This window comes from Mesoplodon mirus, assembly GCF_964341445.2.
Source record: "Mesoplodon mirus genome assembly, chromosome: 5".
In the NCBI taxonomy this organism is placed as follows: domain Eukaryota; kingdom Metazoa; phylum Chordata; class Mammalia; order Artiodactyla; family Ziphiidae; genus Mesoplodon; species Mesoplodon mirus.
The window spans coordinates 59,630,385-59,641,950 of NC_138980.1; the positions used below are offsets into that span (position 1 = coordinate 59,630,385).

An 11,566-nucleotide genomic window follows, 5' to 3' on the forward strand; every position below is an offset into this window, starting at 1 on the left:
AGAAATCTTAATGGGAACACAGTCAATCTTCTCAGACACTTAAAAGCCAGCCTTAGAGACAAAGTTGCCAAAATGTTTTCCTTTCTTTTTTTTTTTCTTGAAGTATAGTTGATTTACAATGTTGTGTTAATTACTGCTGTACAGCAAATGATGACCATCATTAAAAAGTCTACAACTAACAAATGCTGGAGAGGGTGTGGAGGAAAGCGAACCGTCCTATAAGGCTGGTGGGAATGTAAATTGGTGCAGCCACTATGGAGAACAGTATGGAGGTTCCTCAGAAAACTAAAAATAGAATTACCATATGATCCAGCAATCCTACTCCTGGGCATATATCCGGACAAAACTATAATTTAAAAAGATACATACACCCCTATGCTCATAGCAGCTATGCTCATAGCTGCACAATTCACAATAGCCAAGACATGGAAACAACCTAAATGCCCATTGACAGAGGACTGGATAAAGAAGATGTACATATATACAATGTTTTCCTTTCTATAGTCTGATTTCCACAACAACAGGGTAAAGTGGTTCAAGCAGAAGTTATCATTTCTTACCATTTTATAAGAAGTATCAGATTCTGAAAAGAAAATTACATTCGTGCTCTACAGAGCCATCAGCAGGAGTTATTTCACCTATTTTGCTTATTGAGAAAGAAATCAAGAAAATTTGCCTGATGTTACATACAATTATCACCGTTGGGTTAACACTAGAATACAGGTGATCTGAGCCTCTTTATAGTACTCTACTACCTCCTTATGACATTTGGGGAGCAGGAGAATTTTGTAACTTTGGGGCTAGTCAGTTAAAGAATGACCCAGCCAATTCCCAATGTACTATTCAGCCCACACATGTGATGACAATCTGGTCAGGCATTCAGACAATCTGCATGCTTATCTAGTGTAGAGAAGGCATACATGCATTCAGTTTGGCATACATACACTTCAGTTCATTTTCATTTTAAATTTTAGAGATGGCTAAAATCTGCCCAGGAAATCGCCTGTGATTGAACTGCCATCCAGTCAAAAAAAAAAAAAATCTAAGCTTTCTAAAGATGACCCAGACGATCACAGCGGTGTAAGGGAAAGACAGGGGATGAGGAAGAAAGAAATGCTTCTTTGTTCATTTTCCTAGAGACCCTTAACTCACCCATGGGTATCCAAAAAGTACAGAATAATAGAGGCATACATGTTCATGGTCATGATATGGCACTATTGAATAAGAGAATCTCAGAAACATGGGGAAAGGCTGTTGCCCGCAGGATAGAACTTTATGTCAAGGCGGCCTTTCCCACACCTTTGCAATGAAGTTTCCCTCTGGACCCTCCTCCATGCTGCGTAGGTCTAACTTCATCTTCATTCAGTTCTTTCCCCATAACTTTGCCACTCCTTCACCCATTCCCTTTGCTTACTTTGATATTTTCTCTCTCCCATTAGTCCGCAATGTTATTTGTGGACAGGGACCATGTCTCCTTCTTTTCCTACTTCCATAGTACCAAGCATGGTATTTTTCAGCACATCTTTATTAAATAAAATAAAATATAACTATGACAGCCATTTATGGAGCAACATGTACCAGGTATGACATTAAGTGTTTTACCTATTTTTATTTTATTTAATCCTTTTAGCAATCCAGTGATGTGGGTGTCTTCAGTCTCATTTTACAGAGGAGCAGATAGAAGATTGAGGAAGTTAAATAACTTGCCCAAGGTCACATAATTAGTAAGTAGCAGAACTGGGACTCCATCCACATTTTTTCTGATGCAAACACAGAGTAACTTACACACTAATCTTGGCTGCCTCTCTGTAATGATTATTTCATTATAATATTGAAAGAAAAGAGCTGGAATGGTGAGACAGAGTTAGACAAGCAGCCACTTGCATTAAGGAAGCTGGACCAGTCGAACGGCCAGCAGAGTCCACATTCTTGCTGTGTACCTGGGTATTAGAGGGTGGGCAGGTATCTGTGGGAAGGAACTCATTCAGACCTTAAGCTAGTTGCCATCCCCTTTTAATACCAGACAAACAAACTGAAAAGGAGCTGCCCTGTGCTGAGGTGTACTACATGCTAATCTGCTAATCCTGTACTCCTTGGAAGAAGAGAAGGAGTAGGAGATGTTTTCTACAAGTCCTTTGCCTGGCAGACAGAGAGTTGAGTCAGAGACAGTTGGCTGAAATTGTGAAAAGGCAGACCAGCAGCTTGAGAGGGTGGTGCAGATCTCTTGTTATTCAGCCTTTCCCAGGAGCTACAGAGCAGGATGCTCTCACCATAGTGAGAATGGGGATTTAGGAAGAATGGGAGGTGTCCTGGTGAAGGGGAAATATGCCAATTTGGAAATCCAAGGTCTTGGAGTTGTTGAAAAAGTTATTGAAAGGAATGAGCTAAAGGCAACACAATGGGGTGTGGTTTAGTAGAAATGAGCACTAGCCTTGGACTTAGGAATTGTATCTTTGAATTTCAGTGTTGGAACAAATATTAAAAATTATGAAGATGGATCATATTTTGAAATATTAATTGTTTGTTTCCAGAATTTGCTTCATTCCTTGTTCCTTCCCACATTCAATCAGCTAAGCATTCTCTATAATTGCCTTGGAGGTGAACTGACAGAAGAAAGCAAAGAGAGTTGGTTGCTGGTTTTGAGTTTAGCAACCTACATATTATGACTCAGCTATAGACACATGAGATTTTGAGAGAATATATGATATGATGATGATATAAATGATAAGAGAAAAATTACCTTAAGGCAAAGGATGGGTTACCAAGGCTGAGAAGAAAAAGATAAGAGAGACTTAGAAGACAGTTGGACAAAGAATGAGGAGACGTCGCCAGAGGGACCATAGGAACAGTACTGAGTCAATATCCAGGAAATGGCCAGTGTTCATCTGAGCATGATCATATGTAGCTAGGGCCCAGGGACAGAAGCTACTGCCTTCAAACATGAAGTCTTATATGCTGCCTGGACTGAGAAGCTATGATGAGTTCCTTCCTTTGACAGAAGTTACCATCTGGCACACTGATCATCAAGCAGGAGTGATAGCCATTTATACCTTGACCCTTAAGATTGTTCTGTTCCCATCCAGCATACCCTAGAATTGTCAAGTATTTTGTTTTAATGAAAAACAGTCTAAATTTTATTCAAATTCTCCAAAATTTATACTCATTATGTTAATTGTTTCCAAAATGTTTCACATTTACATAATGGTTTTATTATTTCACCTTTCTTTTATAGTTTTTTTAATTTTTTCTGTACAGTTCTTCAGTAGAAGCCAAAGTCCTGAGTTGCCCAGTTAGGAGCCTCTGACCTACTATTCTGATTATGTTTCTTCTCAATATTCATGACCAACATCTGGCTTCTAAATGAAAGGCTTTTGGCCTTTTCAATCACTTGCTGATAAGATGAGACTACACTGTCACCCATAACCACATGACCTAATTTAGAATCAATCTTGGCATCCAGTCTTGCATTTCTAATCAAATTTACAATCCACCTTTCAGCTTCTTCTGGAGTCATGATCAGTTTATCTGCCAACATGTTAATGCTGATACACTGATGAATGCAAAAAAAAGTCTCAAATACAAAGAGACGGGTATTTTCAATGGACTCCTCCGGACAAGCCACCAAGAAGAAATCATTCACTAGCACTGATTCATAGTCCTTCAGCTTTTTCTGAGCCCCATAAAAGTCAAAATTAACATATAAGCACTCAACAAACTCTGTAATGGGTTTTTTATATGTGTAAGACTCCTGTTGAACAACTTTGACCAGATCATTTAGCACCTGCCAGCCTTTTCAAACATCTTTGTTTGTTATGACTGCTGTGGTCAAATAGTGGAGAATATGTGGACACATCCTCTGAATTACATTAAGGTACTGTGGCTGGTAGAGAAAGAGATCAATAATGTTATCACATTCTTTGGGGTGATTGAAGAAAACATACAGAGACCAATGAATGAGCATGTTTGCTGCTGAAGAGACTAGAGTGGCAAACTCACAGAATTATTATCTATAGTCTCTTTTAGCCACATAAGGTCTTCCATGGCTGCGTTCCAATTCTGCAGTAAGATTTCAGAGACCAGTTTTCCCCAGAGTGAACTCAAAGCATTTCTGTCCATTGTGGGAACCAACACTCTAAAGAAGTAAAGATATTCTGCTGCTCCAGAGTAGTTTCCACATTTATATTGGAATTTTGCATACCTTTAGGGTGTATCTAAATATAGAATTGTCAAGTCTAAATCAGTCTTCTGGGACACTTGTATACCAAAGAAATAGACACTTAGAGGGGTGGTAGTGTAGAAGAAAAATCCCCCAACACATGGACTTACTAGGTGGGAATGAATGAAGTCATCTAGGGGTTTCTCATGTAGCTGACAGTCCAAAAAAACCTTATCCTCTATGATTTTCAGAATAATGACCCCCCAAACGTATCTACATCCTAATCCCTAGAATCTGTGAATATGTTGCTTTACACGGCAAAAGAGACTTTGCAGATGTGATTAAGTTTAGAATCTTGAGATGGAAAGATAACCCTGCAATATCCTGGAGGATTCAATGTAATTATAAGAGTCCTTATAACAAGGAGGTAGGAGGGTCAGAGTCAGAAAGGGAGCTTTGTCAATGCATGGAGAAGTTGGAGTGATGTAGGGCAGTGAACCAAAGAATGTGGGTAGCCTCTAAAACCTGAAGAAGGCAAGGAAATGGATTCTCTCCTAGAACCTCCAGAAGGAAACAGCTTGTTAATAACACAGAATCTTGAGCCTTTCTCTAAATCTACTAAATCAAATTATCTGGATTTGGGCCCAGACTTATGTATATTTTAACACTATCCAAGGCTATGCTATACAGCCAGTCTGTACTAGCCCATGCACAGCAGGTAGAAAAACACTGGATCTAAACTGACAAATGGGTCTCTGAGACCACTATCACATTCAGAAGTGTTAATGTCCTTACCACATAAACACCAAGTGGTCACTCAGTTTCATAAGAACACTTAAAAGGATTATGATCTCATCACCTCTTGAATAATACTAACAGCTTCCATTTATTGAACGTATCCTAAGACAAACAGTGTGCTAATATTTTTATGCATTGTCTCATTTAACTTCAGAGCAACCTTATAAAATAATTATTAATGTTATAATTTACAACAACAGCAAAAAAGATCTAGGAAAGTTAATTGTAACCACATGGAAAGTCAAAAGTATGGTTAACATGTAACTGGAATTGCTGTTTTTATAGAATTTTTTTTAAAAGGGAACCATGCTCTTTATTTATTTATTTATTTATTTATTTATGGCTGTGTTGGGTCTTCAGTTTCTGTGCGAGGGCTTTCTCTAGTTGTGGCAAGTGGGGGCCACTCCTCATCGCGGTGCGCGGGCCTCTCACTGTCACGGCCTCTCTTGTTGCGGAGCACAGGCTCCAGACGCGCAGGCTCAGTAATTGTGGCTCACGGGGCCAGCTGCTCCCTGGCATGTGGGATCTTCCCAGACCAGGTCTCAAACCCATGTGTCCTGCATTGGCAGGCGGATTCTCAACCACTGCGCCACCAGGGAAGCCCCTGGAATTGCTGTTTTTAATGCAACTGGGTTGGAGCAGACAGGATCTCAAACCAGTTCTATTCATTCCTACCAAGGTACCGATGTGAGGATTCCCTTCCACACTATCTCTCCTCCTACAGGGTTCAGGAGACATCCTGTCATCAAAGCAACACCTTAGAATATACCTAGTGAATAAGAGTTGCTTCCACACAGGGAAAGTAAAATAGAGCTGAGCAAAGTTTTGGTCCCAAAGAGCTGCAACTCTCATAGGACAATGACCAGCACTCTGCTAGTGTTTCATTAGGAGGTCTTTACGAGATGTAATGAGGACAGCTATATGGCATTGATGATTTATGACACTGGTCCAAATGCCTAATGTGATCCCATGATATCCATTAATGATCTGACTCCCACCTTGTGATAGATGGTGTCTCTCTATTGGTAGTTGATGAGTCTTAGTGCCAGTTCCACAGCTCTCCCCCTGGTTCCCTTAGGTATGTTGAGTCCCAGGCAGGCTAGGCTCCACCAATCTCCTCCCTCAACATTGTCTTTCCTCCACACATTAACTTCCAGCCCATGGAATTTTTATTTGGTCTTAGTGGGCAGTGCCGTGTGACTCCTACTTCATATTTCCAAACCTACTATTTCAGCATATACTTTGTGTTCTACTTCCTTCCAGACATTCTGGCCTTAGATTCTAAAAGCCAGACTCAAAATTCCTTTTCTCAAACTATTCTCTTAGCCTTGAATTTCAAAATCCTGACAGTATAAACTGGCAGTTGGCTGCATGAGGTTCAAGGACATGTAGGAGAGGGGAAAAAAGAGGGTTATACATACAATATTGCAATATATTATTCTTCTCTATAACCATAATCCCCAGGGTCAAACAGGCAATAAGAGATGAAGCCAGGAATTATTCTCACTTCTCTCTGATGTCAAAGTCTATATGACACCCAGTTCATCATTGGACATCTCTAGCTAGTGAACCCAAGCCAAATCCCAGCAAATTCTACCATAGGTCCTAGATCTGGGCTTATGAAACAGCTAAGTTCCTCATTTTCCAGGACAGTCATTAAGATACTTGAAGATAATTATTTGGGCACCTGAGTCATCTCTGAGCTAAGTTACCACCAGTTTCTTCTACTCTTTTTCACAGACATGGTGTCTCTTATTTTTCATTATCCTGGACCTCCTTTAGAATGTGCACAATTTTTTTTGTGTGTGTCCCTCTTGACTTGTGACTTTCCTAAATAAGCTGCATCATCCCAACTAGTGAAGTCCAAAGTCAACTACAGAAACTTTTTTGATCTTGTTCCTGACACCACATTCCTAAAGCAAAGGATATTTGTACGATGCAGTATGTGTGCATATTTCTACTTCATCTGTCTACGAGATACGTACAAGCTCAGGGAAGACATTTGGGATGAATTTAGGGTATGCCTCAACCTCTTGCTGAGCTCAAAGAGCACTCACATGGCCAGCACATACCAAGGTTCATAAAAAGACTAGGAAAACGGCTTGTGAATGTATTACATAGTAGTAGGTCTAGTGCTAGAGAGAATCTGAAGTCACCACAGGTGAGCCTTACTTCAGAAACCCCAAGCTGGAGGACAGCAAAAGATGGGGTGGGCAGTGAAAGAGGCAAGGAACCTGTAGCTTATCTGCCAATAACTTGCTCTGGGATCTTGAACAATCATTTCATCACTCTGGATTTTATTTTTCCCACAAGTAAAACAATACAGTTAGACTAGAGTGGTTTCCAAAAGTACTTGATTACACACTTTGATCAGAAAAACATTTCTGCACATGCACGTGAAATTATGTCTATTTTATTTATTTATAAAGAATATACATTCGGAATTCCCTGGTGGCGCAGTGGTTGAGAGTCCGCCTGCCGATGCAGGGGACACAGGTTCGTGCCCCAGTCTGGGAAGATCCCACATGCCGCGGAGCGGCTGGGCCCGTGAGCTATGGCCGCTGAGCCTGTGCGTCCGGAGCCTGTGCTCCGCAACGGGAGAAGCCACAACAGTGAGAGGCCCGCGTACAGCAAAAAAAAAAAAAAAAGAATATACATTCAACCCCAATGTATAATATATAATATAAAACATAACACAAAAAGTTTCTAAATAATTAGACTTCTAAAATGTAGTCTAAACTTTAATATATTTTCCTGTATCCCAGTGAGTCATCATAAGCATCTAAAACAGGAGTTAGCAAATTTTTTCTGTAAAGGACCAGATAGTAAACACTTCAGGCTTTGCAGTCCATATGTACTCTGTCCTAAAGACTATTTTGTCTGATATTAGTATAGCCACTCCAGCTTTTATGGTTGCTGTTTGCATATTACATCTTTTTCCATCCTTTTACTTTTAACCTATTCATATCTTTGAATCTAAAGGTGTCTCCTGTAGACAGAATGTAGTTGGATCTTGTTTTCTAATCCAGTCTGACATCTCTGCCTTTTGACTGGATTGTTTAATCCATTCACATTTAATGTTATTATTGATATAGTTGAATTTATATGAACTTTTTTTTCTATTTGTTTATATCCTTTTGTTCCTACATTCTTACTTTACTGCTTTCTTTTGCATTAAGTAAATATTTGGTAGTGTAACATTTTAGTACCTTTATGATTTTTTTTTTTACCATTTTTAGGGTTTCTTTTGTTGTTTGTTTAGTGGTTGCTCTAGGGCTTACTATATACATTTTAATTTATCACAACTTACTTCAGATTTATACTAATGTAATCAAAGTGAGATAGAAATGTTACTCCTATATAGCTCTATTCCCTCTTTCCCCTTTTTGTGCTATTATGTTATATATATTATATCATATCTGTTACAAATCTAACAATACTTTATTATAATTATTACCTTATATCATTTTACATCTATTAAAGAAACTGAGATACAGCGTCCATTGCAACTACTCGACTCTGAAATTATTGCATTAAAAACAGCCTTGGGCAATATATATATGAATGAACATCACTGTGTTCCAATAAAACTTTATTTATGGACACTGAAACTGAATTTCATATAATTTTCATACATTATAAAATATTCTTCTTTTGACTTTTTGCCTGTTATTAAAAAATGTAAAAACTAGCTCACAGGCTGTGCAAAAACAGGCAGGGGGCAGGATTTGATTCAAGAATGCAGTTTGCCAACCACCTGACTTTCAGCAATTATTTTCCAAACTCTTTTATGTGGCACCTTGGGGTTAACAGACATGCCTCTGGGCCTGCCATGGTGGCAAAGGTAAGATCAGAGACTGGGCTTCAGCATCCTACCTCCATTTCAAGAAGAACAGTTCTGCTTATATTTTGCTTATTTTTTCCAAACTGAAAAGATTCCGTTTACCAAAGTGTCCCTGGAAGGACAAAGGAAGGAAGGAAGGGGGGCAGGGGGGGAGCAGGATGGAAAAAAGGGAAGATAATCTCAAATGTTCTTTCTAGCTTTGAAATTCTATTACATTCATCTAAAATTGTACAAAATCATCAGCGACACTGGAACTATACTTCAGTTAACCTTGAAATCTAAACATTTGATATTATGCTGTATTTTCATTATTTCTATTAAGTTTTTCCTGAGTTTTGTAATCAAAGTTCTTTTCTGAAAATGGAACGAGCATTAAAGGAAAGAGAACGTTCTACATCTGGGCCTAAAGAACCAGAAGAGAGATATTTTAGCACCCTCTTGTGTCCATAATTAGTGATAACAGCAACCCTGCTAAGTATTGGGGACATCTAATAAGGCCCAAGGCATCAGGGTGAAATGCATGGAACAAAGAAGTTGAAGTAGTGACAGGGTTTGTCATTCCTTTTTCATACTGATCTGCTCTATTCGAATAAGTCTTCTACAAACAAGAATCCCTTACAAAGAAAAGTTCTTCCTTCCTCCTCTTTATCAAAATGCTACCAACTCTTTGAGAGAAAGTTGATCATCTTGAGTTCACCATAATAATTTCTTCTCTGCATAATTAGAGAAGTAAAGATTACTGGTTTTATTTATTTTTTCACATTCAGTTCCTTTATTAGCTTAGATAACCAAAGGTCATTTGGAGAGATTTTTAAGGTAAGATTACTGGTTTTAACATCAGGTATAAGTCTCAACTCTGCTCTTTTTTCTAGCTGTGTAACACTGAGTTCATCAGTTAACCTTCTCTCCTAAGTGCTTCTGCCACCACTTATCAATGAATGGAATCCCACACACCTGAGCATCGTAGTTTCCCCTATGATTGAACTAAGCAAAGTCACCTCCCCTCAAAAGTTAGAATTGGAGGCATAAGCCACAAAACAAACATTAAATTAGTCTTCATCAAAATTAAAAACTTTTAGGTGTCAAAGGTGTCAAAAATTAATAAACTAAAACCTCAATTAAATGGAGTTGGGAGACCAGAACGGGGAGCTCTCATGCCCTACAACAATAGCAGAGACCAACACAAAGTAGAAAGACTCTTCTTCTTTCCTGGCAACAACTCAGTCAATGAAAATCCATGGACTCTTTGTTTACTACAGCCCTCCCAACTTCCTTTTCCCCTCTATAAAAGAGTTCTTCTCTCCTTGCTGTGTAGGGACTTGCATGTGGCTGGCTAGCCATGGTTGCAGGCCCCAAACTGCAATTCTAATCCCAAATAAGCCCATTTTTACTGGAGAAATAGCTGGCAGTCTGTTTATTTTAGGTCAACATTTTGGTGGCACATACAGGAATTTAGAGGAGACCCCCCAATGACTCCAGAGCTGGTGAGAACCAGGTGCAGTACCCACACTGAGCCCATTGTTGCTCACTGCTTTTCTCCCTGACCATGGAGTTTAAAGGTATGTCTTTCTCCTGGATCCAAGCTTCCCCCCTCTTTGGATCTTGAAGTTCTCTAGGGTTTGTTTGAGATCTGTTTTAAGGTTTCAACTTTTCTAGTTAAGGCCTTGTTCTATATGCGAGTGTTCACTTGGCACTTCGATCTGATTTGAAATCAGATTGTTCCAGTTGGGACTGGTTCAGCCTTTGGCCATTTTTTTTTTTTTTTTTTTTTGAATGAGGGCTGTTCTATGGGAACTGAGCTGAGAAGGCTTCAGCTAGGTTCCTCTAGGACCAGACTGTTCTCTTAGAAATGGCTGGTATTAGGCCTACAGGTTGTTAGAGATATTTGAACTGTTCGAGCTATAAGCTGTTTGAGCTGAAAACTGTTTAGGTGGTTTGAAAATTATCCCGTTACTCTAGAGAAAAAGTTATGAGAATGCGACCGCAGTTATCTAAGTATTTTGAGGGCACTCCCCTACAGGGATTTGAGCTGATTTTATGTTTAAAAACCACAGTCTTTCCTCAAGTGCATTTCCAACTAAAGAAGCCAACATAACCAAAGGCAATTTAGAATATCAGTGGCCATTAAGAGGAATTTTGAAATCCTCAAACTTACTCTTCTTAAAAATAAACTGGACTACCATAGCTCTAAAATGTCTCAAACTAAATAGAATGTCTATTTCGATTTGTATTTTGAGGATTCCAAACTTTATCAGGAGCCTAAAATTGCCTTTCTGCAAAATAAGATTTTAAGATTAACTGACGCAAATAAAGGATTAAAGAAAGTGAAAATGGCCCCAAAAGCCCCAGGCCCTTCCTCCTTGGCTCCTTCGCCCCTGGTTCTTTCTCCAGGGCCGTCGTGTCTCTCCCTCCATTCCTTGTGCCCAAGCCCTGCCTCTGGCGCCATCCTCCTCCTTTCTTTCTAGGCCACCTACAGCTCTATACCCTCAGTTCCCCCATCGAATTCTCTCACTGAACTTCCTTTTTTTCTCAGAAACTGACCTCACTTCCTTTGCCTCTGAACTTATCAGAATGTGTCCCTTTAAAATTAAGCTTTCTGAGGATCCAGAGACTAACCCTTAATTTCTTATATTTCCTGGACTAAAGCTAAACTGTGAGCCACAGTCAAAGATTTTCCCAAAGCAACTGAAGATTCTCGCCGATTTGCTGAGGAATTTAATGCAGTCATTCAGACCTATCAACCTAGTTTCTGACTTATGTTAGCTAGT

General features: G+C 39.3%; 1 pseudogene across 1 annotated transcript; it reads right to left on the reverse strand.

The window, feature by feature from the left end:
• Nucleotides 1-3,172: 3,172 nt before the first annotated feature.
• LOC309805356 (eukaryotic translation initiation factor 3 subunit E-like) lies at nt 3,173-11,244 on the reverse strand (annotated as a pseudogene). Its single transcript has 2 exons — nt 11,102-11,244; nt 3,173-4,198 (listed from the first exon to the last, which is right to left on the reverse strand). The product of its transcript is annotated as a eukaryotic translation initiation factor 3 subunit E-like (transcript).
• Between the last annotated feature and the right edge of the window lie 322 nt (nt 11,245-11,566).